General features: G+C 39.9%; 1 protein-coding gene across 2 annotated transcripts in view; it reads left to right on the forward strand.

Annotated features, from left to right (window-relative positions):
* LOC120536643 (interferon-induced very large GTPase 1-like) overlaps window positions 1–27,720 on the forward strand; it is a 76,762-nt gene that overhangs the window by 34,225 nt on the left and 14,817 nt on the right. Inside the window, exon 1 of one of the 2 annotated variants that reach the window (XM_039765069.1) lies at window positions 10,297–10,460. The exons of the other annotated variant lie outside the window; for it this stretch is intronic. The gene's annotated coding sequence lies outside the window, so the exon portion shown is untranslated. Of the gene's footprint in view, window positions 1–10,296; window positions 10,461–27,720 lie in introns of those variants that run through there. 2 annotated transcript variants of the gene reach the window in all.

A 27,720-nucleotide genomic window follows, 5' to 3' on the forward strand; every position in this document is an offset into this window, starting at 1 on the left:
TTGTGCGTATACACATTTACACTTTTGTCCATACGCCATGTTTTTAGTGTGAATTCTACGCACAACATTATACATGAGGCCCCCGGAGTCTCTGTCACTTATTCCATTTTTCAGAGACCATATTAGATCAGAGAACCAATCAGTCCATTAAGACAAACAGTCTCCTGGTACTCTAGCACAGCATAGTGGATGTTTAGACCCCTGGCAAGATGAGCTGCTATCCTTCTAGGTTGTACTGGGATTATTTTGTCACACTCATATTACTTTGTTTCTGGTTTGGGCCCAATTCAGAATCTTACATTAAATGTAAATCATTTCTCCTGCTTGTTTTGGTGCTGCTCTGTCTTGTCACCTGGGAGTCACTGATGTTAAAGGGGACATATTTAGCCAAAATAGGAGTCAACTCTGACTTTGATCATGAGTGGAGATGCAGATTGCAGTTGTATCTTTATGACAGGCTGACAAGAATAAAAATATAAGCGCTATGGTGAGAATTTGGGACATTCTGTTCAGGTATAGGGCAGCACGGTGACGCAGTGGGTACCACTGCTGCCTCGCAGTTAGGCGACCTGGGTTCTCCCAGTGTCTGCGTGGGTTTCCTCCCACAGTCCAAAGACATGCAGGTTAGGTGCATTAACGATCCTAAATTGTCCCTTGTGTGTGCTTGGTGTGTGTGTGTGCGTGTGTGTGCCCTGCGGTGGGCTGGCGCCCTGCCTGGGGGTTTGTTTCCTGCCTTGAACCCTGTGTTGGCTTGGATTGGCTCCAGCAGACCCCGTGACCCTCTAGTTAGGATTTGGTGGGTTGGATAATGGATGGATGGATGTTCAGGTGTATGTAATAAAAAGTCTGAAATGGAAAATGGGGTCACCCTGGGAACTTACCATGATGAAACAGCTAATAAGAGTTTTATTTGATAACCCCAAAGTAACCCGTAAAACTTCACTATCTTAGAGGAGAGCCACGCTTGTTGATTACAACTTGTAGATTGTTTCAGTTTCGAAATACATCAGAAAACATGTTATCAGCCTTCCATCGAAAACACCCTCAGTAACTTTACAGATATTTAGTAGAACAAAGCAACAAGCCAACTGCAATGCACGACATTTAAACAAAGCAGGTACTAAAGGCATAAGGGCACAAAGAGAAGAAACTGTCAAAATACAGAGACTTTATCTTTCTATTGTCTCTATAAAAACAAAGACCTCACAAAAATACATTTTGATAAACAGGTGCATTCCAGTTTGTTTCTGCTTTACTTTCCCACCCGACAGTCACGTTTTACTTCCTCATGTGCCCTTATGGATTTTACTCTTATGGGACTCAACAAAAACTTTTTTGAATAAAAACAGATAGCGAGCTCTTTCTCAAATTCAGAAAACTTAATGACTCCACACCTAACTAACTATTTAGTTTCACTGAAGGGTCTAATTCATTCCTTCCTCACCTTTAACACTTACTATTAAAATGAATTTGTAGTCAAAGTAGGTGGAAAAGGCAAAGTGTCTTTGATTGGAAACCTGAAGTCCAGTGATGAAACAATATGAAAATAAAAGATCTTTAAAAATGGGAATTTCTCTTCACAGGAAATTGTAATGTTGTATTTGTTTTTATGGTATTTCCTCTCTTTCTGAGACGTTTGTGTAAAATATGATGTTGTAAATGGGTAGGACACTTCACTTATATCCACATGATGCAAATGTCACCTACTATAAGAATATTTCTGTGGAACTTGACTATAATCTATTACACCATAAAATAAGATAACATCACATACAGTATTTACTCAACAGTATCATCTCATTTAGTGATATTCCCATGGCAGTGTTCTTCTTTTTAAAAGAGATGATTGTGCACTGCCTGTTAACTAAAGATAAATTAATGAAAGTTATTTTTTGAAAAGAAGCCTTCGACTGAGTTAGTGGACAATCAACACAGGCTTTTAGGGAAAGATTGTATTTCATTAATGTTTTGACAAAGCAACCAACCATTAAAAATTAACTTGCAAACACCTTATTAGGCATCAATGGAAAGAAGCATTAAAAATCAGAAGGAATCAAATCTTTCATTATTGAGAAACATATTACAAGGCAACTGATGTTTGAAATTATGTTTATCAGGTAAATACATTTCCAGCATGTGAATTCCATCTCTCCTAATTAAAGGTGTTATGAGGATGGTGCAGTTTCATATTACGATTAAAAATATCTGTAAAAATCAACTTTAGAAACCAGTTGTTATACTCATCAATAGTACAAACTTGAAAGAAGGTCTTAGGAAAAACCTTTTGGAAAAACAAGTTCAAGGCTGCTGACCTGAGGAAATACAGGCAGTCGAGATGAAATGATATGAAGAAGTTTGTGCCTGAAACTGGACTGTGGGACTGAAGGCTTTGTGTCAAACGACTTGTAACCAGTTTTACAAAGTTGCTTTGTCATAACCCTTTATGGACACTCGGGATGTCACAATAGCAAAATGTTTGTATTCAGTGCCAATACCAGTGACATTTTATGATACTCGATACCTTTCAACACCATGACATAAACAGAAACCTATTCTATGGCTCTTTATTAAAGTACTACTGTTATTCAGGTGATCAATATTGTGCCTTTTTCTGTAATAAAACATAAAAGATGTAAAGATGAATAATAACAACAGCTTTAAAATACTGCTATATCAATCAAGTATAATTTAAGTTAACTAGAATTGGTTTTCATAAATACCAAACTACAATTCAATGCTTAAATTTTAATGTGTGGCAGATATGCTGATCAATCCAGTAAAACAACAAATGGGGAGTTTATAATTATAAATTATAAATTTAAAATTTCATCATAGGGTTTATAAAGAACAATATATCATGAACTACTTGATTTATCTTAGCATGTCCATATTTTAAATTTATTCTGTAACATTTTCTCTCCAATTACTGAAAGAAACTCCTTAAAATTTATACTAAATATAAAAATCTAAACATTATATCTGTACTGTTGAATTAATGAATTCCAAGATAATCCATGATATTTTCATTTAAACAAACTCCTCAAAGCTACACTTGTAACAACATGGTTTGTCAAAGGATGGCTCTGTTAAGTTTGTAACATTTACTACTATAAGATTTATATTTGCTTCATTAAGTGGTTAAAAAAAATCACTAAAAAGAATTACTTAATAAATGAGTCAAATTATTTCAAGCTTAAAGGTGTCACAAACTCTCAGGTTTTTAATTTCTCAAATCTGCCCCTCTTTTTTTTAACATTTCTTCCAACATTAAATCATTTTATGTGAAATCAAATATGTCAGTTTTACATGAATCCTTTATTTCAGAACACATGTAAATGGTCCTTGTTTTGATGTTTACAAAGTTTCTTATGTGAGTAATCACACTTTATTATTTGTATACCTGTGTGATATATGAACAATTACTCACATTACCTGTACTTAAAAATGTGTAACTGTGAAACAGCATTACAATCTCCAATGTACCATTTATATATATGATGTGCACTGTCGCTTTGGGTTATACTTGTAGTTTGCCTTCAAAAACCAAACGAATGACACAAATTCAGTGTTTGCAGATTTTTGTTTAGTAATGGAGTACAGTATACTGTTGTGCTTGTCCTGCCAACTGCGTGTTTTGATGATTATTCATTTCTGTTAACACAGTTCATGTCACATTACAATGGAGATATCCCTTGTCTTTGGAAGCACCGAAACACTAAATACATTTTATTTTGGAATTAACACATGGAGTTGCTCACATCATCACCAGTGTAGACAAATGAAAAATCCACTTTGGTTGACTCTGGCCTCGATATTTCTTTGCCACAAATGTTGTTAGCGCTGCCAGTCCTCTCACATTCTGTAGTCCTATATGTGGATGTGTGTGAGGTCTTCCCTGTAACTCTGTAGTTTGATAAAGGATGAATATTTGGGCTGATGGTTATCAATGGAATTGCTCCACACAAACAGTGAACAAATGCAAAGCCTCCATTCACGTATTGGGACTGTGTAGGACAATATTTAAAAGCGATTAATCTCATTACCTGTTCATCTCCTCTTACAAATGCATGACAATACAAGTTCAACAATTATACCACGCCTTAAAGGAAATAATGCAAGTGTGTGTGTGTGTGTCACAAATACAATTTCTTGCAGTCACGTGTTGATATTCTCCTGCCTCAGACTTTCAGTACTTGATTTGAAACTTGAGTCCAGATTTCAGTTCTGTTGTTGTTCTGTTTGATGCAGTGCTGTCTCATCACCACTGTGAGCGATTTCAATATGAAGATTTACTCATGATTTTCTCATTTATTATTGTGTCTTCCAAAGTAATTTGCCTACTTGCAGTCATTTAATTATCATGAGTGTTTGTACTGACTTTCTCATTACTATTGATACTGTAAAAAATCAGGAGTGGTCTCCCCTCGACTTTTTCATATATTCTGATATGGGGATGGATATTTGAGGAGTAAACTACAAGACAATGATTATATTTTTAAATTTTAATAATAATAATACATTTTATTTATATAGCGCCTTTCCCATGCTCAAGGCACTTCACAGAGTTTAAGAAAGAACGGCAGGGTATACAGTATATAGCATTGTACAAACCAGATAAATAAATAAAGAAGACTAAGACAGTAAATTCAGAGAAAGCCTAACAGACAACAAAACTGATGGTCTAGCAAACACATACTCAGCTTACGTGAGCATCTTGACATGGAGGTCAACTGAGAGAAGGGTAGTAAAGTCCAGCAGAGCTAAAAGCCTTCCTGAACAGATGGGTTTTAAGTTGTTTTTTAAAAGAATTCATGGAGTCAGCTGACCTGATTAATTTCGATAGGTCATTCCAGAGTCTGGGCACTCGCTATACAGCTGAAGGCCCTGCTGTCACCCGTAGGGTATAGATTAGTGTGGGGCACAACAAGATTACCAGAATCAGAGGACCTTAGTGGGCAGACAGGCACATAGATAGATAGATAGATAGATAGATAGATAGATAGATAGATAGATAGATAGATAGATAGATAGATAGATAGATACTTTATTAATCCCAAGGGGAAATTCACATACTCCAGCAGCAGATGCTGATACAAAAAACAATATTAAAATAAAGAGTAATAAAAATGCATGTAAAAGCAAAAAATAACTTTGAGTAATGTTAGCATTTACTCCCCTGGGTGGAATTGAAGAGTCGCATGGTGTGGGGTCTCCTCAGTCTGTCAGTGGAGCAGGATGGTGACAGCAGTCTGTCGCTGAAGCTGCTCCTCTGTCTGGAGATGATCCTGTTCAGTGGATTCTCCATGATTGACAGGTGCCGGCTCAGCGCCTGTCGCTCTGCCACGGATGTTAAACTGTCCAGCTTTATTCCTACAATAGAGCCTGCCTTCTTAACAAGTTTGTCCAGGTGTGAGGCATCCCTCTTCTTTATGCTGCCTCCCCAGCACACCACCACGTAGAAGAGGGCGCTCGCCACAACCGTCTGATAAAACATCTGCAGCATCTTATTGCAGATGTTGAAGGACGCCAGCCTTCAAAGGAAGTATAGTCGGCTCTGACCTTTCTTACACAGAGCATCAGTATTGGCAGTCCAGTCCAATTTATCATCCAGCTACACTCCCAGTTGGTCTGCACCCTCTGCACAGTCACCTCTGATGATCACGGGGTCCATGAGGGGCCTGGGCCTCCTAAAATCCACCACCAGCTCCTTGGTCTTGCTGGTGTTCAGGTGTAAGTGGTTTGAGTCGCACCATTTCACAAAGTCCTTGATTAGCTTCCTATACTCCTCCTCCTGTCCTCTCCTGATGCAGCCCACGATAGCAGTGTCGTCAGTGAACTTTTGCACGTGGCAGGACTCTGAATTGTATTGGCAGTCTGATGTATGTTGGCTGAACAGGACCGGAGAAAGTCCAGTCCCCTGTGGCGCTCCTGTGTTGCTGACCACAATGTCAGACCTGCAGTTCCATAGACGCACATACTGAGGTCTGTTTGTAAGATAGTCCACGATCCATGCCACCAGGTGTGAGTCTACTCCCATCTCTGTCAGCTTGTCCCTAAGGAGCAGAGGTTGGTTGGTAATTGAAGGTGCTAGAGAAGTCCAGAAACATAATTCTAACAGCATCACTGCCTCTGTCCAAGTGGGAGAGGGATCGGTGCAGCATATAGATGATGGCATCCTCCGCTCCCACCTTCTCCTGGTATGCGAACTGCAGAGGGTCGAGGATGTGGCAGACCTGTGGCCTCAGATGGTGAAGCAGCAGCTGCTCCATGGACTTCATCACATGTGACGTTAGAGCAACAGGCCGGAAGTCATTCAGCTCACTAGGACGTGATACCTTTGGGACTGGGGTGATGTAAGATGTTTACCAAAGCCTCAGGACTCTGCCCTGTTCCAGGCTCAGGCTGTAGAGGACACCCCAGCTCGAATGCACAGACCCTCAGCAGTCATGGCGATACTCCATCTGGACCCACTGCTTTGCTGGCACAAAGTCTCCTCCGCTCTCTGCTCACCTGCGCTGCTGTAATTGTGGGTGGGGATGTCTCTCCTATGCTGGTATCAGCAGAAGGATGGTTGGAGGATGCAGTATTCCGAGATGAGAGTGGGTTAGGGTGGTCAAACCTGTTAAAGAATTTGTTTATTTGGTTTGCTCTCTCCACGTCTTTCTCAATGGTGACACCCCGCTTCGAGCTGCAGCCAGTGATGATCTTCATCCCATCCCACACTTCCTTCATGCTGTTATTCTGCAACTTCTGCTCCAGCTTTCTCCTGTACTGCTACTTCGCCGCCCTGAGCTGGACTCGGAGTTCCTTCTGCACACACTTGAGCTCATGCTTATCACCACCTTTAAAAGCCCTTTTCCTCTGCTTCAAAAGGCCCTTGATGTCCATGGCTTGTTGTTAGCATAGCAGTGTACTGTTCTTACTGGAACTACAATGTCCATACAGAAGTTGATATAATCAGTTGTGCAGTCAACAGCCTCTTCAAAGTTCTCACTATGTGACCCTTACAGTATATCCTAGTCTGTAGTTCCAAAGCAGTCTCTCAGAGCCTGCTCTCCCTCAGGGGACCACTTCCTGAATGATCATGTGGTTGTAGGTAGCGCCTTCATTCTTGGTTTGTAGTGAGGCTGAAGCAGAACCAGGTTATGATCTGCTTTCCCAAGCGCAGGCAGCGGGGTGGCGCTGTATGCGTCTTTAACGTTTGCATACAGTAGGTCGATAGTCCTATTTCCCCGGGTGTTACAACCCACATACTGGGAGAAGGCAGGTAATGTTTTGTCCAGTGTTACATGGTTAAAGTCTCCAGCGATTAGCACAAGCGCCTCGGGGTGCTGTGTTTGTAATTTAGCAACTGCGGAATGGATGATGTCACTCGCTATCTCCGCGTTCGCCCAAGGAGGGATGTAAACAACAACAACAATGGCGTGTCCAAACTCTCTGGGCAAGTAATAGGGACGCAAACTTACGGCCAACAGTTCGATGTCCCTGCAGCAAGTGGAGATTTTAATGTTTACATGTCCAGTGTTGCACCACCTTGTATTCACATAGAGAGCGACACCCCCTCCTTTCTTCTTCTTGCTGGTATTTGCGTCTCTGTTCGCTCTAACTGTGCTAAACTCAGGCAGCTCCCGTTAGCAACTGGGATGGTAGTTGTTAGCCACGTTTCACTTAAACACAGCAAGCTGCATTCTCCGTAGGTTCTGACATTTTTCACCAGCACATCCAATTCGTCGATCTTATTTTGTAGTGAGCTCACATTTTCCAGGATCACAGACGGCACCGAAGGTTTATAGTGCCACTTCCTCGTAAGCCAATTGGCTTTTATCTTAGCGCCGGCTCTGCTTCCCCTATACCATCGTCTTACCTCGTCAGGTAAATAGGGAACCACACCGGCACGGGCATTTCTTCTCAGGGCTTGAAGCTGACAACTTGAATAGGCAAGTCTCAGCGTGTAAAAATCCATGTCATGTAGTAAAAGTAGTAAAAAGTGTCCAGGGAGCAATTCCACATAAAAGAAAGTGGTAGAAGTGATCAGTGAAATAGAGAATAATAGAGAAAAAAGGTAAAAAGATAAAGTCATACAAGGAGCTGCTGGAATGGCTGCCACTCGCGGCGGCGCCGGATGTACAAAAAGGAAAACGAGAAGGTCACTGATGTAGTTTGGTGCAAGGTCGCTTAAGGCTCTGTAGGTTATTAGTAGAATTTTATATTTGATTCTGTAAGACACAGGAAGCCAGTGAAGACAGAGCAGGATGAGTGTTATGTGCTCGCTGCTGCTGGTTCGAGTAAGGACTCTTGCAGCTGAGTTTTTAATAAGCTGGAACTGTGACATAAGATTAGAAGGGGCACCTGCCGGTAGGGAATTACAATAATCGATGTGGGATGTGATAAAAGCAGGGACAAGTTTCTCAGCGTTAGAAAAGGAGATGAAGGAGTGAAAACGGGATATGTCATGCAGGTGAAAGTAAGAAAGTTTCTTAATGTGATTTTTGTGAGCGGAATAAGAAAGGGAGGAATCAAAAATGACACCAAGATTCTTTGCAGTAGAGGCAGGTCTGATGAGATCACCGCCAAGATGGACTGGGAAGGAGCTCATTTTATTAAGTTGCACTTTAGTCCCAATTTGCAGGAGGTCAGTTTTGCTGCGATTTAATTTTAAAGAGTTCTGCTCCATCCAGGCAAGTTGTGAGCTAAGAAAGCTCTGATGAAGTTCCACTTTTAATATTGAAGTAGAGTTGAATATCATCTGCATAAAAATGATAGCCCAGTCCATAGCTACGAATAATATGGCCAAGGGAAAGCATATAAATACAGAAGAGAAGAGGGCTGAGGACAGACCCCTGAGGAGCTCCTTGTGTGACTGGCGCTGAGCTGGATCTGCTGTTGCCAAGACTAACAAACTCTTGCCTATCAGTCAGATGGGGCTTGAACCAGTGCAGGGCAGTGCCAGAGATACCCAGCATGTTCTCCATTCTGGACAGTAGAATGTCATGTCTGACCTGAGTGTCAAATGCTGCACTGAGGTCTAACAGAATTAATATGCTGGTTTGTCCAGAGTCTGCTGCCATAAGCAAATCATTGGTTACCCGTAGCAGGGCAGTTTCACAGCTGTGCTGCGCCCTGAAAGCAGACTGAAAGGGTTCCACAAAATTATTAGAGGTTAAGTAGTTGGTGAGTTGGGAGGATACAACACACTCAGGAACTTTTGACAGAAAAGGTAAGTGGGAAATAGGCTGGAAATTGTTAAGATTGTCAGCATCAAGAGCAGACTTTTTTAACATGGGGGTTAGAGAAGCAATTTTAAAAGTGAGTGATGCAGAGTCAGTGTCAAGGGATGAGTTTATTATTGTTGTAACAGTCGGGATTATGGCATTAAGGCAGGATTTAAGTAGTGTGGTGGGGATGGGGTCCAGTACACAAGTAGTCGGTCTCATCTTACAAAGCAGGTCATTAACAAACGCAGATGTGACTGGTGAGAACTTAGAGAAGGAGCTGGATGAAGTGGGAAAACAGGGCGAGATATAAACAGATGATGTATTTATGTTAGTTGAATTATTTAGGTCTTTAATTTTGTTACAGAAAAAGTGGAGGGATTCCTCACAGACTTCAGTAGAAGAGGTAGTTGGGCCAGATGCAGGTTTGATTGGTTTATTAATTAGTGAATTAATTAGTTTATTAATTAGTTAATAAATTATGTACATTAAAGAACCATCAACAACAAATTAAATCAAAGTATTAATATATTGAACAATTATTATAAAAATAAAGTTGAATAAATCGGATTCTCCAGCTGTTTGAATAAAAAAAATACCATTTCTGGTTAGCGGAAATAGCACAAAAATTGATAGAAAGCTACGTTTTGTACCTAATACTTGTGTGCTACATTTGGTTAAGCTAAGTGAAAGCGTACTCAAGTTATCGTGTTTAGACCGACAAACAAACAGATACATAGACAGACACACAGACATATTTCCAAATATTGTATTTTTGAACTCAGGGAGGTCTAAAATGTCGAGATTCATCAAAATCTTGTTGTGTGTTTTTATAATTGGCAAATAAATATGAACCTTTGAAACAATTCCTGTGTGTGTGTCTGCTTAGTTGCCTCATTCACACATCCCATGAACTTTCCCTTTCAAGAATTTCCTTTAGGCCAAAAAATGATTAGATCAGTCTTGATGACATAAGCAAATATTTTACAAAACAGAAAGATACTATCATTTCTCATTTTGTTGTGACAATGTGACTCCTTATAATTAGTTAATGCCTTATCTCTCCTGCTCTGTATAACAAAATGTGACACAGTCCTGGTAGTGAGCAGTTAAAGAGTGCGTCTCTGAAGAAGCTGCTGATTTGTTCGACTGATTGGAAGGTAGAAAGAGTGGGAGAAAACACTGAAGGCAGAAAAGTAGAAGACAAGAAAGAGGAAGATTCCTAAGGCACTACTCTAAAGTCATAAGGTATTTATGAATTGTACCGCAGTGTTTAGAGGAACTCAACTCACAGCAAGCTGAGACAGCAAGCACAGAGAACAAAAAATAGCAAAATACATTGATCAGATCTGAAGGACACTTTGATTTCTTGCAGTAAATCAGTATTCATATTGGAGAAATTTCCCTTAATATCCTCTTTGTGATGTCTGTTGTGCTTTGGTGTGACATACTGTGGTGGGGTTTTTCTGCAGTATTTTCTATATATTGTTATTTCATTCTGCATGAATCTACTCCTCAGTTAAATTCACACCGTTTTTAGAGAGCAGAAGGCTCTTTGAATTTGTCTTTCATAAACAGGCAAGACTTACACTCATTTCATTATTTCTTCATTGCTAATATGTGCCAGTAGAGGAGTGCAGGTTTAGCTCATGGTAGCTTTCTGGGGTTGGTAGACGTCCTCTACTTGTCAGGCTCAGGTAGCAACTCACCACCTCCTAAAATCAGGGCTGGAGAACTCGAGCAGCATTTTAAAAACAATGGACAGATTGCTCTGTTTGGGTTGTATTGCAAAACTAAATTTATCAAGCAAGATGGAGTGTGTCTGTGTTTATCTGACATTGTTTTACTTATAAGAGGTAAAGGAAAGAGACAATTAAAATCAAAGAAGACTTTGCTTTTCTCTGGACCAAAAACTGTCATGAATCAGTGCTCAGCTTAAAATGTTTTAAAAATACAAGCTACGTTGTAATCAGATCATCAGTGAATAGCCATGACAGCTGTTGTGGCGTGACATTTTGTATATAAGTTTGTATGTCTTTATCTGTAAATCTGACAAAGTAAATGCAATGATGTTTCAGGATTTCACTGTTGAGAACAGCAGTGCTTTCATGTCTAACAGTCTTTAGGTCTGACTCAGAAAGTGAAGTTTGTGGCAGGGTTGGTGGAAGTGCCTCAGACTGGTTTGGCAGGTGATTCCCCGTACAGGACATTCAATGGAACAACCACAGCATGGAGGCCACACTGCCTGGCTGGCAAGCTTCACTCAACAAATGCTTTTGGGGACAGGTGTGAAAATAAGGCAGCAATTGGGAGTTGAGTTGTACCAGAATCTCATTGGTCTCAATTATAACTGTTTGGGATTAGTCTTAAATCAGAAGTCATTGTGTACCATAACACCCTCTTGGCCTTAGGATTTGAACATAGAAAGTATGAATGTGGTCGCTTAACTCCTCGCCATCTCCCTCTTTTACACCATTGCGATGAAGGAGGACACAATGAAGAGCACAGCTCAGCCGCCATATTGAGAGGCACGCAGTCTGTCTTGATGAAATGATGTATTGACCAGAGAATTTAAGAAACTAACAAGTCTGTGTGCCGCCAGAAAGTACACATCAGCATTTATCAAGTTGTATGGTTGTCAGTGTTCACTTGTACTTTGTTCATTGTTATTATTTATGAATATTATCAATAATACATTATTTAAAGTTGTAAATTAACTCCCTCTTGTCTTTTACTCTATGTAATTGCCTAAGGTTATATGTTGATGTAGAAGAGAAGGTGAGGAGAAGTTATAAAGTACAACACCCTATAACACTGGCAAGCCAATGGGATTTAAGGCATTCTGATAAAGTCTACACAATAAAAAGTACAGAAGGGGAAAGTAGAGTAATATAGAGTTCTATCTCAATAAAATAATAGCTAGCCACAAGTATAATTATAAAAACTAACCACTTAAATTATAATTGAGAGCCCCTCCAAACATTTGCAAATACTGTACGCTTATCATGGCAGCATAGCACACAGTAATGGCTGTAGAATGAGCCCTGAGAATGATGTGTTTATGAGATGCCCTCTACTACATTAAACCAATCTGTACAGGAATACATATATTCCATAGGATGAGATGACAATTAGGATTTTTATTTTTTGTTTGGGTCCATTAAGAATTTAAGTGGTGGGTTAAGGTTGGGAAGGACAGTAAATAATGGCATTTGTTAGTGTCACATATCATAATGCTACATATTTGCATCCTACCCAAAGTCAAGTGCCACAAATTGCTTGGAACATAAAGTTGCAAAATAAATTAAATCACATTTAACCTTGCTATATTAATTCAGTTAAACTCAGATGTTTGAGCACTAGAGGGTGGAAAATCACCATACATGATACTAAAGTTTTAATAGCATGGGAGTACAATATTTTTAAAATTAATCAGAAAAGAACATTAGTGAAAAACATACTATTGGAGATATAAAGACGTCAAGGACGAGGTGAGGTGTGTTAACTACAGCAAGCGGGAAATAAATGACACAGGAAAGGAAATTAATTATAGACATTTTCACATGAGAAAAAGTGGAAAATCTCCAAGTAGCCAGTGGGCGAAATACTGCATGCTAATCAGGGGGTCCTGTTAGTGTTAAAGTTTTGGCTCAACTCTGAAATTGTAATCAGATAATATGAAATATACAACACACTAGTTATAGAGAGTGCTACAAGTTAGGATTTACATATCTTAAATACAGTAGACGAATCACATCATACACACGTAATAAAACAGAGTGGCTACCCTTTCGTGACAAACATATCTATACTTAGATTATGTGCAATGCACAAATGGCTATTTCATCATGTGGAATACTTGGATGATTGAATGGTTTGAACCAAATCACCACCCTGGCGCTGAACAGCACTGCATTGCAAGTTAGTTAAGAGCACAGAATGGAAAAAATACTTCATGTCAGTGATAAATCCACATTCCAATGCTACAAGAACAACTGGTGGTAACAGCAAACTCAGACACTTTCACTGAGACCAAGGCAAGGAACAGCTGCGAGGTACTCGTATTTGAACTTTGTCCCCAAATGTCCCTTTTATAGATGGTGTGTTCTGTTTGTAAATACATCAATAGTATGGAGGTTTCATGCTACCATTGGGTAATGCTTCCCGACTGACTACACCCTTGAGTTTAGAATTTTCTTTATCGTCTATTAATGAAAACCCACACTAAATGAATTTATCAGAGTATTTTTTATTTTTAATAATATGTAAAACTGAACACTATTTTTTTACTATCTTACACCAAAGTGTGTTAGGTATGACCTGAGAGGTATCCTGGTGATTGATTACTTTCCACATTGTGTTTCAGCCTTTTTACTGTGCCAGTTTACAAGAATTAAACCATATTGGATAACACACAAATAAAGTAATTAATCAGATGACAAAAACTACCATAAAGCGAAACATTCAAAAGAACTCACTTGTACACTGCTTACTGGATTAACTTACAGTAGCTACTGGTCGAAGTGCCTGGTTATCTGCGCTTCACAGAGTTTTAAAAGCATTGTGGTGGAGGAGTTGGCGCCAGTACCAGCCTGATGGCACTCGAATGTTCTCAAAGTAGATGAAAGTGCGAGCTGAGCCTGTAGAGTGCTATGCCACTGAGCAGGTGTTATGTATTGGCCTAATCACCACAGACTTCTGAGGGACGGTCTCCTCTCCACACACCTCTATGAAAAAAAAGGAAAGTGAATGTGGGCTTTTCTCAAGGTCAGATAACGAATAAACCCACGAGTGAGTGTGACAAGAGATCAAGTATTGCTTCTTCTATAAAGATCTACTTAAATCTTGGTGTCCCTAGCAGAGATCCAAAAGAATTACATTTGAGGAATTTTTGAAAGTGTCTGTTTCTTGAATTTGTATTACCAATCATGCAACCAGTCATCCAGAGGATTTAAATGGCAAAATGTTGCCACTCTGCTGTTTGTTGTCTTTGTGTGTTCCATACAGAACATGGACCAGAGAAAGGAAGGGAGAGAGTTGTCTGAGAAGATTAGAAAGAAAATGATACACCAGCATGTAGAAGACCATCTGCAAGCATCCTGATGTTCCTGTGACAACAGCTGCAAATATTATGAAGAAGTTTAAGGTCCATGGGACTGTAGCCAACCTCCCACCAGGAAAATCAACCCCAGAATAGGCAGAAGGAAGGTGAGAATGGTACACAAACCAAAAGCAAAATCCAAAGGAATACAAGCTGAACTCCAAGGACAAGTTTCAGCAATGTTTGAGAACACTGTTTTGTCTTGGTACAGTTCTCTATTCCTCTCCTTTCCCCCTCATTTTTCCCTTTTGTATTATTAATGTGTAGCCTTTGTCTCAAATCCCTTACACGTACCACTGTTTATAAGGTACTGTAGTATATAACTTCTCCCTACCTTCCCTTCTACATTTATACCCTCAGGCAATTAGGTGTAGTAAAAGACAATCAGGAGTTAAGTTACACTTTAAATGATGTATTATTGATAATAATCACAAATAATAACAATAAGCAAAGTGCATTTGAATATTGGCAACTATAAAACCTGATGAATGCCGATGTGTAGTTTCAGGCGGCACACACACACTTGTAATCACTTTAAATGTCTCCAGTTAAGGTATCATTTATGATCAGCATTCTTCAGAACAGGCCTCATTCCTGTCTCAATATGGCTGCCAAGTTGTGCTCTTCACTGTGTTGGCCTTTTCAGTTCATGGTGTGTGAGATGCTCCTTCATCAGATAGTGTAAGAGGGTGAGGGAGGGGTAAAGCAAGTTAATTTATAGACTTTCTGTCCAAACCCTACAGCAAATAGGGTGGCACGGTACTTAATGGCTTCTGATTTTAAAGCAAACAGGCAACTTAAGTCCAATAGAAGTCTGGTGCAACACAATGGTTTCACACCTGCCACCAATACCATTTGTTAAGGTTAAGCTTGCCATCCAGGTAGTTGGCCTCCATGCGGTGGTTGATTGAGAGAGTCCTGCAAAAAATCACTTGCCATACTGGCTTTAGGCATTACCACCAACCATTTCACAAAATCACAAAGACTCACTTCTAAAAAGGGTTGTTAACTATCAAACCATTGCTTTTCTTATCAGTGATATAACACTGATGTCTAAGTTACAAATAAAGGCATATAAAACATTTATCAACTTATACACAAAAGTTCACACCACAACACTCCACCCCTGATAAATGTTTTGTACAATGTCTTTATAATATAATTAAACAGTCTTATTTGTTTGAGGAGTTTCTTATACGCATAGCTGGGAAAATCAATAGCAGTATTTAATACACACCTAGAGGAATCTATACTAATAAAAGGCAAAGCCCTCACTCACTCACTCATTCACTCACTCACTCACTCACTCACTCACTCACTCACTCACTCACTCACTCACTCACTCACTCACTCACTCACTCACTCACTCACTCATCACTAATTCTCCAACTTCCCGTGTAGGTAGAAGGCTGAAATTTGGCAGGCTCATTCCTTACAGCTTACTTACAAAAGCTGGGCAGGTTTCATTTCGAAATTCTACGCCTAATGGTCATAACTGGAAGGTATTTTTCCCCATTAACTGTAATGGAGTTGAGCTGGAAAGACGTGGGGGGCGGAGTTTCGTGTGACATCATCACGCCTCCCACGTAATCACGTGAACTGACTGTCAACGCAGTACGTAGAAAACCAGGAAGACCTCCAAAAAGCGCTTAAGAAAACATGCATTATATAATTGAGAAGGCAGCGAAACAATAAGAAGCGAGCGAGTGACATATACTACCATATTCATGAGTGCTGCTACCTCGGAAAGAAAGCAAGGTGTAAACCTAAACTTTAAATTAAGTTCATAGACAGGCTACCGCTGGCGTTTCAGATGCCCACAGGTAATGCAGGATACAAGTTTAATGAGAGGACGCAGGATATAAACGAGAGTTTTGATCACTTTGTAACTAAGTTAAAATTGTAGGTGAAAGGGTGTGCTTATGCAAATTCCGAGACTGTGTTTGTGGGGGATTGACGGTTAAGGCGGGTGGGGGAGTCACGTCATCATCTCCCTCCCATTCTCTCATTTCGCTCTGAGCTGAGCTCTGCTAACGCCGTCTTCCGAAGCAACTTCGTCACACTGCCACCAAATACTCACAGAAAAATCCACAAGTTAATACACATGCTGCCTCTAGAGTTTCTCCACACTGAATCCTCCAGGCACGACTTACAAAAGGTTACATTGACAATCGTGTTACGTTATTTTTAAAATCCTTCCTTTTCTTAGCACAAGCACAGCTGAGAAGCTTCGATGTATGTGCTCCATAACGCGTTAAAAAATAATGCATTTAATCACACTTTGCATTACAAGCAAAGGGGAGCTTTTGTCAATGCATGATTTCCTGGTACACGGATTACATTGATCAGCATCCCGATTCATTTTACCCTCGCACCACCTTAGTTTGAGAAGAAGTCTGAAAAATATGAGGTTAACACAGAAAAACAGATCACCAATTCAAGCTTTATGAATAATCGATTCGCCATCAATAATTGTTTTGGTAAAGCCATCCTCCTTCCATTTTATAATTTTTCTGCCACTAGCCATGATTAAATGAACGGTAAAAAACAAGAGCGGCGAGGGTGACTTATTTAGGCAGGCATATATATGACAGCAACACTCATGACAATGTCAATCATGTTACGTTATTATTAAAATGTTTCCTTTTCTTTTCATTACTTCTTTAACACTACTTCTCCGCTGCAAGGCGCGGGTATTTTGCTATATATATAATATATGAATGACCTCCAAAGAGCGCTGAGACTTTTGATATCATGAACGTGTCTGCAAAACTGGGGTCTCCTGCCCAGCAAAGTCGAGCAGCCAGCGCAAGATAGCTGTGCCGCCTTTGAGACGCTGACTGCGCTTCTGCCTTAAGTCAAAGTGAGCACTTTTAATTTTTTTCATCCTCCCCCTGCGCTATAGCCCAGACAAGTGCAAACACGGACCCCTTTTCTACACCACGGCAAAATAATATTAAGGCGATTCACACTTTCTTTTGCACGTATATGATTATGAGGTCCTCACCTCGGATTATGAAAACACGCACACGAGTGGAGGACTGACAGTGCCATCACAGCTGATTAATGGCAGGGACGTCTCACCAGTCTACACAAGACCCACCGCGACTGTCCCCAAAAGGCGATCATAACGTCAGCGAACACATCTCTCTATACTATATAAAAGAAAAAGGCAACTTTCCTTTCTTTACACCTTATTTCCTTTTATCCCAAACCAAAGCCTTTCTCTCTTAACACTGCAGAGGACACAAAACTGATTTTCTTTAAATGCCGGTAAGGCACATTACCAGAGGCACAAATTTGAACGTTCACATAGAAAATGTAATTTCTATACCACAGCCGTCGTGTAGCGCCTTTCAAAAGGGATCTACTACCGAGAGATGATCCATATATATTTTAGCTGCTGTTAGTTACTTACCTGTTGTGTTACACAGTCTTTAAAATGTAGTTTACCCGAACCACTCCAGTAGTGATCAGTGTACCTGTACTTCTTGAAACGTTAATGTTTTACTGTTTAATAACTTATAGACTATATTTTATTATTTTTCCCTTGCACTCAGTGACCAAAGCTATACACACACACACACACACACACACACACACACACACACACACACACACATACATACATACATACATACACACATATATATAATTTGTGTGTGTATATATATATGTGTGTATATATGATGTAGATAGGTATATATATATATATATATATATATATGTATATGTAGATATGTATATAGATATGTAGATATGAAGATATGTATGTGTATATATATGTGTATATATATATATATATATATATATATGTATGTATGTATGTATGTATGTGTGTTTGTGTGTGTGTGTGTGTGTCTGTATATATATGACAGCAGCAATCCAAGCTGTGAGAAAACAGTAAAAAGGAGGCATGTCAGACGTCGTGGTACATTTTCTGATGCAGCTGACGAAAAAAACTTTGTGACGCTGCCACCAAATACACAAAACAATTACTTTGACAATCATGTTATGTTATTTTCAAAATGTTTCCTTTTCTTTCTCTTTCCTTCTTTAACACACTACTTCTCCGCTGCCAAGCGCGGGTATTCTGCTAGTTTATCTTATAATTTTGAATGCAGTTCAATCTTTCAGCTGCTCACATTACTATTCTGCTCTCATTCTTTATGTCAGCTCATGAACAAATAGTTGCCCTTACAAAACCTATTTGTTTGGCTTTATCTGAGATGTGTTGGGTGATTTCATGTTAGCAGTTTGTTTTTTTTTTCTGCATCAGAAGACGGTTCTTTTTTCGATATCTGATGTAGTGGTGTAGTTTGGTATAAGGGTTGGGGACTCTTTTTTGTCTTTGTAAATTTTGTGACAATCATCATTTGCATATTTCCATTTTTATTTAAAATCAATAAAACATGTTAACAAAAAATATTTTTAGAATTCATTTCACTTCCTTCAGTACCTATGTAGATTCTCAACTCCCCTTCCCCCATCACTGGAAGCCCAAGGCTTCCCTGAAACCCTCACCTATATAAGCAATGGGTGGCTAGACTTAAGATCATGTACCACCCTGCTGATACCTGTTGGCTTGGGAAAGCTGGAAGCTATTTCACCATTTTCTCTGTTGTCCTTCCACCAACCGATTACATTGTGCATCCTTGCCCCTAGGGATCCTTTGTAACATTAATTACAATTAGTGTCCCATTCTGGGTGCAATAAGACATTTTAGAAACACAGCCCACTTTCACTGCATATTTGATGATACAAATAATCTCTTATGATCCACAAAAATATCAGAAGGGTAACAGTATTAATCAGTGATATCTCCAAAATATTAATTTAACAGGAATAGCACAGTTTGCATTTATATGCAGTTTAATGGGACTGGCACCAAAATTCCTTTTGCTGGTGAGTTATAATAATAATTGTGAAAAGAAAGTTCAATGAAAAGAGGTTTTTGGGGATCTTAAAGGTTTTAGGGTGTTTTTTTTTAATTCTTTATTGTAGCTACATAGTGCAAGTATTCAATACCATACGGATAGCATGAACAATATTCATGCTGGTAGTTCATGTCCTCTTGGGGAGGGGTGGGGTTTGGGGGGCTGTGACATACTGCATGTTTTCCCCATAAACACTGAAATGCATCATTATGCATATTATTGTATTATGCATACAACAAAAAAGTCTCATTATGTAGGAAGTCATCCCCTCGCTGTTATATAGGAACTGCCTTTTCCTATTTCATATTGTGACACAGAATGAGTCCAGGGATTTATTATTATTATTATTTTTACACTAGAGATATTACTTAAATACTAAATGATAGAGAGAAACATTTGATTATCAGCTACTACTGAACTGTTCAAAAAACACTGGCATTGCTGTCATTTTTTTAATGCAGATGCATATAATGCGCAAAACTCTTATTGCAATATCTCATGTCTATCTGTCTGCATGAAACAACTCAGACTGGCCCAAGGTGAGAATGCAGCAAGTGCTATGCCTTCCACTAATAGCAAGGACAGGTTAGGATTACAGTTTTCTGAATGCTGATTACAACATGAGCTGGTATATTCAGAAGATTGCAGTCTTTAAGATTACTGTCACTTTTCTATACGAAAACCCCCCCTTCCCCCTTTACCTCCATCTCTTCCTTCTCTCTCTTCTTTTTCTTTCACTTTTGTCTCCGTGTCCGGTTCGAATCTTAAAACATCTGAAAATATTTTTAATAAAGTTTTGGTATCAGGCGTGACGTCAGCAGAAGCTGTAACGCTCCACCTGAGAGAAAAACTGTAAGGCTAGTCGCCAGCATTCAGACATCAATTCTGTTTGCTTCACAGCCGAACAGGACACGGTAAAAAAAAAAAAAAAAGATTACTGTCACTTTTTGTTTTTCCATCATACAATAAATTCTTTCTTTCTAAGTTCTTACTTATTTGTATAGTTGTAACATATTAAATTTGTTTTAATTAATATTAATAACTAGAAGAATTTATTTCAGTTCCTTTAATCCTTTCATATGTTAATATTGATGCTGATTTTATACTAGTAGCAGTAATTTTTTATTAATAGAAAATTTTCAGTTGCTAATTATTGGGCACTACTCTATTAGGTACTAGCAAAATACCCGCGCTTCGCAGCGGAGAAGTAGTGTGTTAAAGAAGCAATGAAACAGAAAAAGAAACATTTTGAAAATAACGTAACATGATTGTCAATGTAATTGTTTTGTCACTGTTGTGAGTGATGAGTGTTGCTGTCATATATATATATATATATATATATATATATATATTTACTCACACACACATAAACATATATTATATACATATCTATACATATACACACACATATATATACACATATATACATATGCGAGACTGCGAGGGGGCGTCCGTCCTGGTTCTATTGGGAGCCACGGGTCGAGGGCATGGAAGCCCTACCCTGTAGGGGCCCGTGGTTACCGCCAGGCGGCGCCCCGATGCCGGTTCATCCCGTGTGGCCCTCGGCCGGGATGGAGCCCGGCGGGCGCTTAGAGGACTGGAGGAGGTGTATGCCTCCTCCAGACCGAGTGGGGCGTCCGTCCTGGTTAGACAGGGGCCTCGGTACAGGGCTTGGAAGCCCAGCCCTGTAGGGACCCGTGGCCACTGCCAGGCGGCGCCCAGTGCCTGTTTATTCCGGGAGCCCGGCACTTCCGCCACACCAGGAAGTGCCGGGGGGAAGACGACCGGGGAGACACGGACGGCTTCCGGGTGCGCAGCCGGCACTTCCGCCACACAGGGGTGTGGCCACCGTTAAGTGCCGGGAAGCAGCTGGAGCCCATCCGGCTCCCCATAAAAGGGGCCGCCTCCCTCCAGTCAGCGTGGATGTCGGGAGGCAGCAGGACTGAGCTGGAGAGAGAGGACGGGAGGCGGCCAGGAAGGCACAAGGACTGTGGGCCCTGGACTTTGGGGAAATCGGTGCAGAGGCACTGGGGTCGTGTGAGTGTGCACTGGACTTTTATATTGTATATATTGTAAATAAACAGTGTGTGGGTTGAAAACATGTTGTCCGTCTGTGTGTGTTCGGGCCAGCGTTCACACTACATATACACACATACATACATACACACACACATATATAAACATATATATATACATATACATACATATCTACATATATACACACACAGCTATTTCGTATCAGTGCAATACGCTGCTTGTTAAAACGGATGACTCCCGCTCTTACGTGCAAGTCTGCGTGGATATTATGAACTATCGTATTTGTTCAAGTTCTATTTAAATTTTAAATAGAAGGAATTTTTATTTAGTCGACAGAAATATCTTTGGTAGGAATGGTAAAAACAGACAGGAATATTATTCGTGAATAAATCAACTCAAACCTTAAACAACTTATAATATTTTGCTCTCCATAAAAATATATCCTGTCTAAATTATACAAGTTAGAAATAAAGTAAACGTTAAAAGAACAAACATTCAAATTTCTTTACTCTTATGTAATTTTATATAAAAAATAAACTTAGATTTTAAATATCCCAAAAGATTTTGCTCTCCATAAAAATATATCCTGTCAAAATTATACAAATTCAAATATGAACATGCTGCATAACAAAACCTGGAAATATAAATAAAATGTGTTCCTTTCAGCAATAACAAATCAAATCATTCAGTTGTCTTTGCTCATATGTCATTTTAGAGCTGGACGCCTGGCATCTTTTTTTGGCCACAGGTTCGTTTCTGTTTGGTGTGAGGTTCTGTGTTGTGGAGATTCTCAGGATGGATTGCAGGTGCTCATCAGTGAGGCGACTCCTGTGTGCTGTTTTGTTAGTCTTTATCACTGAGAAGAGCTTCTCACACAGATATGTGCTACCAAACATGCACAAGGTTCGAGCCGCATGTAGACGGACTTTTTTTGTTCTTCAAAGTCACCAAAGCGCCGTGCAAACTCAGTGCGCTCAGTTTATCAGCAAAGTGCGTATTTGGGAACACCGTAGTGACGACTTGGTTTAACATTACTTGGCAACAGGGAAAGTGGGGCAAGGTGCACTGGTGCATTTGTGTCTCCCATAAAAGCAGCTTCACTTGAAATCACTTTGTGATTGTGCACGGGTTAAAACGTCCGCTGAAGTGTCAGATTCTTATTTAATTATTCTGCTTTCTGTATCTTCTGCATTGCATTCAGGTTACCCTGATGTTTTGTCTCATAGTGCCGTCTTAGATTAAATTCTGTAATTACAGCCACATTAGCTCCACAAATGAGACACACGGGTTCAGTAAACATATACTCAGCCTCCCATCGGTTTTTAAAGGCTCTATTTTCAGAATCAACTTTTCTCTTCAGCATCGTGTGAGCTAGCTTCGCAATAACTTGCAGCATCATAAGCTAGACTTGATTAACGCGGTAAGTGTTCGGCAAGGCAGCTGAAGCGCTGCATTATGGGATCTGTAGTTTATTGTGTTACCAGCGCTTCATATACCGGCCATTAATAACAATAATACAGTATATAAAATGATCTCGGGGGCGGATATAATTACGCCGGGCGGATGTGGCCCGCGGCCCTTGAGTTTGACACATATGGACTAAATAGAACTTGAAAAGATATATTTTTTCAAATGTGATCGCGCAATTCAGATAGAGTTGATGCGCACTACAGCCTGCATGCCTCAATAAGTCATCCTCCCCTCGCTCTTACTTTTTTACCGTTCATCTAATGAATACACTGAGTATGGCTTTACCAAAACAATCATTGATGGCGAATAAAGTATCCATTATTCGAGTATGTAGATCGGGGTATATATATACATATATATATACCCGCGTATCGCAGCAGAGAAGTAGTGTGTTAAAAAGCTAGAAAAGAAAAGGGAACATTTTAAAAATAACGTAACATGACTGTCAATATACAGTATTTGTTTTGTGAGTGTTACTGAGTGTTGCTGTCATCAAGGATTTGATTATCATTATTTCTTTCAATCAGGTTCGTATTTGTAGGATGTGTTGTGTTCAAGTTACATTCCGTGTTTGTCAATCGTTGTAAAGATGACAGGTTTCATTCATCGATTCGTTTCTTACTGCATCAATAAACAGCTCGTCTTCTTCTTTATCTGAGACCTGACACACTGCATGCACGGGTTTTTTTACACTGTCTTCCTTTAGCGGGACATTGACTTTTTCCACCGTGTGCTTTGTTTCCACAGTTGCTGCATTTATGAATATGCTTGTATGTATCAGACGCTTCATATTTTTGCTGCCTTTTCAATTGTGTAATTCGGTTTTGTTCAGCTCTTTGGAACTGTTGCTTTTATCTGTGCACTGCATCAGTTCACGTGAGCCTTCGGTGTACATGCATCGAAGGTTCCCAGCTGTGCTGGTGCCATCTCGTGCTATGTCCATGGCTGTATTTAATGTTACCTTAGTCCTGGCACTTAAAACTTTCTCTCGCAGTTTTGCTGAGTTTGTGTCAAACACCACCCTGACCATCTCATCTTCCTCTCCATAAGCACAGTCCTTCACCCGTGAATATTTATCCGTGGCAGTTTGCTATTGGATTGCCGCTGACGGACGGCCTTATATGGGCAGGCACTAAATTACAAACGCCAGCGGCAGCCTGTCTATGAACTTAATTTAAAGTGTAGGTTTACATCGTGCTTTGTTTCCGAAGTAGCAGAACTCATGAATATGGTTGTATATGTCACTTTCGCCGCTTCTTATTGTTTCGCTGCCTTCTCAATTATATAATGCATGTTTTCTTCAGCGCTTTTGGGTCTTCCTGGTTTTCTATGTACTGCGTGATTACGGAAGGCGTGATGATGTCACACGAAACTCCCCCACGGGTTTCAAGCTCATCTCCATTACAGTAAATAGAGAAAAACTGCTTCCAGTTATGACCATTACGCGTAGAATTTCGATATAAAACCTGCCCAACTTTTGTAAGGAAGCTGTAAGGAATGAACCTGCCAAATTTCAGCCTTCCACCCACACGGGAAGTTGGAGAATTAGTGATGAGTCAGTGAGTGAGTGAGTCAGTGAGTGAGTGAGTGAGTGAGTGAGGGCTTTGCCTTTTATTAGTATATATACTTTCAATAATGATGTTTAACATATTGAACAAAAGATAGTCAAAGACCCTCCACCAGTAACACACAACAGTCAATGCCATTTCACCTCTTGAATTGCAGGCACCTGTGCATGAATGCTATTGAGCCACTAAAAGTCTCAGTGAGCTCTGCTTTACGCCATTATAAAGTGCTGTTAAAAGGACATATTTAAAGCTATGTACTAACACATGGAACTGTATTCTATCATTGCTGTATCTTTTTAATTATGACTCATTGTGACAAAAATATTTGCTAAACAAAAACATAAAAACTGACTGTCAATCCTTTAGCGTGTATCTGGACGAGGCTGCCCTCAGAGCCAGTATGCTACAGAAGGTGCTGATGGGCTTTGGACATCCTTCATGATTTGTTTCCAGCTGGTCAGATCTTGTGCTATCGCCTTGGCCTCCGTTAGGCTGAGTCAGTGTTGTTTGTCAGCTATAAATTTGTAACAATTTTTATATTATAAATGTTTATTATCATTGTTTATAACAATGAGTCAGTTAAAACTTTCACATTAGTTAACCTTAGTCACCAAGCACAGCTGAAAGTCATGCCATGCATACATTTTTAAACTCAATCTGTAGACCACAAGAAAGTTAAGTCACATTCTTCTTATTAGAAACACAGAAAAAAAGCTAATAAGATTCTAGCGTAACGAATACATAAAAAAAAATTTCAAAGAATTACACCTTAAATTATTTTATTATACTTATAGAAACAAGTAATATACAGTATATAAGGACTACTAAAGATACTCTACACACCAGAAAGTAAAGAAATTGAGACTATAACTAGAGATTTGTTTTAACGTAAGTTCCACAGCCTCTGATAATAAGTACAGACAAGCTGGATAGACCTCTATGGTTCTAAAGGTCCTGGGTGCTGTTAGATTGATACAGAGTGGAAAATGCACATGAAATCAGTAGAAATTTAGAAAAAAAATATAAATAAAATAAAAAGCTCCTTGTAAAACTTGACTAATTAATGCTATCTGTGTTCATTGAAGCTAATCCAGCTTTGTACCTAAAATACTATGCCAGGCGTTAATTAATGTTCTCAAAAATAAAAACCTTTTCTAAAATGTGTTTCCCTCATGCAAATTTATTCTTGGAACAGCAATGTTAATATTTTGTCCAAAGTTCTAGCAAGTAGAACAGAAACATTCTGCCAGACTTAACTGGTCTATTGTAACCAGGGGCATCAGAAATCCCAAAATCCCAACGCGAACACACACAGAATCACGGGTTCAAATACAGGTGTGTATATTACACCACTATACTCAAAAGTAACACAAAGCACAGATCTCACCATTGCACTGCCCTTCTCCAGTGGAGTGTTGCCTCTCTACCTCTCAGCTCCGACTTGCCTGGATAAGGGAGTGCGGTTCCTTTTATTACAGACCCGGGAGTTCTTCTGTTGCCAGGGCAATTGCCCGATGGAAGTACTTCTGGGTCACATGGAAGCCCAATACAATAAGGAGCTTGTCTCCTTGTAGTGCTGCCTCGTGGCACCAAGTTATACTATGCCAGGAGATGTAGTCCTGCTGGCTTCCCACTGGGGACCGATATCCGTAGCTGCTGCCATCTAGCGTTCTAAGGGAGGAAAAAGCCCCCAGTGACATCTTCATTCTCAGTGGGCTGTTCCTGCACGCTTTCTGGTCCTTCTTTCTGGGTTTCATCCACTTCTCCTCCTCAACAAGGATGCCTGTCTGCCTACTAGAAGCCTCCCGTCCAGTTAAGGAATCATACCCTCTTTTGACCGGGATGCCCGTCCAGCCCATGTGGCATCTACACTGGATTTGATAAAGCTGGACAATTAATGTAAAACCTTTTTTTTTTTTTTTGCACCTTTTGTTTTTGCCTTACTTTTTTCTGTGCCTGTCTGAAATCATTGATTTTTTTTAAATACAAATAATCTTTCTAGTGTTTGTCCTAATATTTTCCTCTCCTCCATTCCTGGAAATCTTTACATTTTGAGCTTTAAATTTCTTTGCCCCATGTTGGAGCCTGCATGCCTTTTGAGTGTGGATCTGGGCTGCTTGTATTTGATGCCTACTCAGTGAATTCAGACCTTTGCAAAATGCTGGTCTAGTTTTTATGTTTTTTTCTTGGAAGGTTCTTCTTCTTCTACTTTCGGCTGCTCCTGTTAGGGGTTACCACAGCGGATCATCTTCTTCCATATCTTTCTGTCCTCGGCATCTTGTTCTGTTACACCCATCATCTTCATGTCCTCTCTCACCAGATCCATAACCTTCACTTAGGCCTTCCTCTTCTCCTCTTACCTGTCAGCTCTATCCTTAACATTCTTCTCCCAATATACCCAGCATCTCTCCTCTGCACATGTCCAAACCAAAGCAATCTCGCCTCTCTGACTTTGGCTCCCAACCGTCCAACCTGAGCTGACCCTCTAATGTCCTCATTTCTAATCCTCGTCACACCCAATGCAAATCTTAACATCTTTAACTTTGCCACCTCCAGCCCTGTCTCCTGTGCCACCGTCTCCAGTACATATAACATAGCTGGTCTCACTACCGTCCTGTAGACCTTCCCTTTCACTCTTGCTGATACCTGTCTGTCACAAATCACTCCTGAGACTCTTCTCCACCCACTCCACCCTGCCTGCACTCTCTTCTTCACCTCTCTTCCACAATCCCCATTACTCTGTACTGTTGATGCCAAGTATTTAAACTCATTTACCTTTGTCCACTCTACTCCCCTCATCCTCACCATTCCACTAAAAGGGGCTCAGAGTCGATCCCTGATGTAATCCCACCTCTGTCACTCCTACCGCAGACCTCACCACTGTCACATTTCCCTCGTTCATATCCTGTACAACTCTTATGTACTTCTCTGCCACTCCCGACTTCCTCATACAATACCACAGATCCTCTCAGTCACCCTGTCATAAGCTTTCTCCAGGTCCACAAAGATGCAATGCAACTCCTTCTGGCTTTCTCTCTACTTCTCTATCAACACCCTCAGAGCAAATATCACATCTGTTGTGCTCTTTCTTGGCATGAAACCACACTGCTGCTCACTAATCATCACCTCACTTTGTAACGACCGACCCATTACCTAGTCGGCAGCTACACTACCAAGACCTGTGGCCTGGATGAATTACTGAGACTGAACCTACATATACCAAGCCGTACCTCTAACAAATAATATTTTCCCCTCAATCGATGGTTAAACACAAGCAAACAAAAGCAGATATGTAAAATAAATGTATAAATATATTTGTTTTATCTTGGTAGAATAATATATATTTCTCTACTTTACCCTATTGTATTATTAATATGTAGCCATAGAATGCCTAA

Source organism: Polypterus senegalus, chromosome 10 (assembly GCF_016835505.1).
Source record: "Polypterus senegalus isolate Bchr_013 chromosome 10, ASM1683550v1, whole genome shotgun sequence".
Classification (NCBI taxonomy): Eukaryota; Metazoa; Chordata; class Cladistia; order Polypteriformes; family Polypteridae; genus Polypterus; species Polypterus senegalus.